The sequence below is a fragment of the Coenobita brevimanus genome, chromosome 115 (assembly GCF_032717465.1).
Source record: "Coenobita brevimanus isolate Jiangsu-jjx chromosome 115, ASM3271746v2, whole genome shotgun sequence".
NCBI lineage: Eukaryota > Metazoa > Arthropoda > Malacostraca > Decapoda > Coenobitidae > Coenobita > Coenobita brevimanus.
In genome coordinates, this window is record NC_137068.1 from 14,862,407 (window position 1) to 14,865,841 (window position 3,435).

Here is a 3,435-nt window from a genome sequence, read left to right on the forward strand (position 1 = left end):
GGAGCGCTGTCGGCCCACATCTACACTCCTTGGTGTCTCCTGTGTGTGTGTGTGTGTGTGTGTGTGTGTGTGTGTGTGTGTGTGTGTGTGTGTGCATTTTCTTGTTCTTTATTTCTACTCTCTGCAACTAGCCTTCCCACTGATCCTCCATTTATATTTTCATTAACCAGTCATGACCAAAGCCTCTGTAATCCCTTCACAACACAAGATTTTTTTCACTATTTTCATCTGAGGGAACTTGTTTTCATCTGAGGGAACTGGGACACTCGTACAAGTCGAATATCATGTCGTGACTGCATGAAATTCAATGAGCCCTTCTAGACAGAAGTGAGTTTCCTTGGAAACTAACAAATTTACCCTCCAATTAACAGAGCTGAAAAGGGTTAAGAATATTTGTCAGGTTAAATCCGCTTTACCAGGGGTCTATCCAGAGGTGAATAAAATCGTCAGGTGGTAGTAGTAGTAGTAGTAGTAGTAGTAGTAGTAGTAGCAGTAGCCTGTAGCACCAGTCGAGCAGGGCAGTACTCCCAAGGTGGATGGAAAGCTGATGACAGGGAGAGCTGGAGCTCCCATTTCATCAGCCCTCGGGACTAGTTCTCAACCATCCCCCTTTGCTGAACTTTTTCAGTGTTTCAGTAACACAGAGAGTAGGCCAGCATGCTCTCCAATACAAGTTTCTCTAACTATCAACACCAAACTATATGCATACGATACACTACACTTCCTTTTCCAAAATTCAAAAATCTTGGTGTCACAACACACAGTCTCAGAGTCCCCAGGGGGGGACATAAATGCCCCCACCTTCCGCCCCTCTCCCGGTGACGACTCAAGCTGCGTGGAACCACTGTCTGACTCACTTCTTCATTTCTGCAACATCCTCGGCCCTTCCTCCAACTTCCGCTCTGTTGAGCACCACCTCTCCTCCTCTAAACCTCACCTTCTTTTCCTAACTGAGACTCATCTGTCTGAGGCAACTGACAGCAAATACTTTTCTGTATCCTCCTGCTTTCTCTATACTCATTTCAAAGCCAAAAATGGCTGTTGTGTATATATACGCAACGATTTATTTTGCTCTTGTGTTCCTGAACTCGATTCTTCTGAATTCTCTACACTCCGGCTTCGATTTTCCTGTCACTCTCTAACTAAATATATCTGTGCTGTTTACTTATCCCCTACTTCTACTGACTATAAAATATTCTTTGACTATCCTACTTCTACGATGGAACACATTTTATCCATTTCTCCTTTCTCCGAAATCTCCATTCTAAGAGATTTCAATGTTCACCACCACCTTTGGCTCTCCTCTCCTTTCACTGATCCACCTGGTGAACAAGCCTACACCTTTTCTATCCTTAACCCGCCCCGTCCCGTCGATGTATGGGTACGTTGCAACGATTTGCATTTGCCAGTCCCGGCAACGTACCGGTACGTCGTGCAATTGCAAGGTCCGTAATTTGCACAATTTTCAATTTTAGAGTGATTTTTCGTATGCATACATGAGACACCTTCCTCTATTCCTCTACAAGATCCCAAGCAGGGACAATGCCTTACACCGCATAACCCCCCCCTTCCCCCTCACGCCATTGTCTCGGCAATTCACCTGTTACCAGTGACCTGGCCAATAAAGACATTCAGGGCCAGAGTGATTCCCCAATCGATGACAATGTGGAGGACAAGGTTTTACATAGCATTAGAGGAAGAAATAGTCAGAAATGATGATCAAGTAATGTGGGAAAAAAAAGGTCATGAATGGTGATTAGTTAGTGAGTGAAACAATGCTTATAATGCCTATATTACTGCTTGAATACCAATATACTCTCATACTACATATAAATTCGTACCAAGTAAATAAATAAATACCGTTTATGAGTGAATAAAATAGTTACCCTCCCATAGAACTCGTTTTCTTTGGTGCCAGCATGTTAGAAAACCCAGTCAGGTAAGGAGGAACTCCTACCTGGATTGAGTATTTTCTCAGGTGAGTGATTTCTCTATGAATTTTCGATGTTTCTCACCAAAAGCGGAGGTTTTAGCCAAAAATTTTTTTTTCGAAAATACCTCTGGACTGGGGGATGTTGGAGGTGCGGAAAACCTCGGGATGTGACGGGTTAATGACTTAGAGCAGCTTGTACAGCACCCTACCCGTATCCCTGACTGCCTTGGAGAGAGTTCCAGCATATTTGACCTCTTCCTTACAACTAATCCTTCCGCTTACACTATTAACCTTTTCTCTCCGTTGGGCTCCTCTGATCACAACCTTATTACCTTAACCTGTCCTATCGCTCCGGTATGGCCTGAGGACCCTCCAAGGAAACGTCGTCTGTGGCACTTTGGAGCTGCGGACTGGGAGGCCCTCAGGCAATACTTCTTTGATTTTCCCTGGAATGATTATTGCTTCTATGGCCAGGAGCTATCTGGGTGTCCCATGCACATTACAGAGGTTATTCTCTTGGGCATGGAAGCATACATTTCTTTCTCATATCCTTTGACTAATGCAAGAAAGCCTTGGTCTACTCATGCTTGTACTAATGCTGTGCAACAAGGAGAGGGTCTGTAAAAGGTACTGGAGCCAACCCATCCCTGAATCACATCTTTTATACGTCACTGCCCGGAATTGTGCTAAGTTTGTTCTTCGCTCTGCTAAAAATAATTTCATTAGTACTAAATGCTCTCAACTCTGCAACTCGATTTCTTCCCGCTCCTTCTGGCACCTTGCCAAAAACCTTTCTAACAACTTTACCTCATCATCTTTCCCTCCTCTTTTCTACTCTGATGGCTCTGTAGCTATTTCTTCTATTGATAAAGCACATCTCTTCGCTCAGACTTTCTCCTCCAATTCCACCTTAGACGCTTCTGGTGCTGTTCCTCCATCATTTCCCCCCTCTGACGTCCTCATGGCTGACATTAAAATTTCTTCAGCTGATGTATTTTCTGCCATGACAGGCCTCAATACTAACAAGGCATATGGGCCTGATGGAGTCCCTCCTGTTGTTTTCAAGAACTGTGCTTCTGTGCTTATACCCTGCCTAGGCAAACTCTTTCGCCTTTGTCTATCAACTTGTACCTTTCCTTCTTGCTGGAAGTTTGCTCTCATTCAGCCAGTCTCAAAGAAGGGTGACCATTCCCAACCCTCTAACTATCGTCCAATTGCTTTAACATCCTGTATCTTAAAAGTTTTCGAGTCAATTCTTAATAGAAAATTTTAAAGCATCTTTCCTATCACAACCTTCTTTCCGATCGTCAGTATGGGTTCGGTCAAGGACACTCCACTGGAGATCTTCTCACCTTCGTTTCAGACTCCTGGTCATTCTCTTTTCGGGACTTTGGCGAAAGTTTTGCGATTGCACTTGGCATCTCAAAGGTTTTCGATCGAGTCTTGCATAAATCTTTAATTTCCAAACTGCTCTCTTACGGTTTCTATTCTTCTATCTGTGC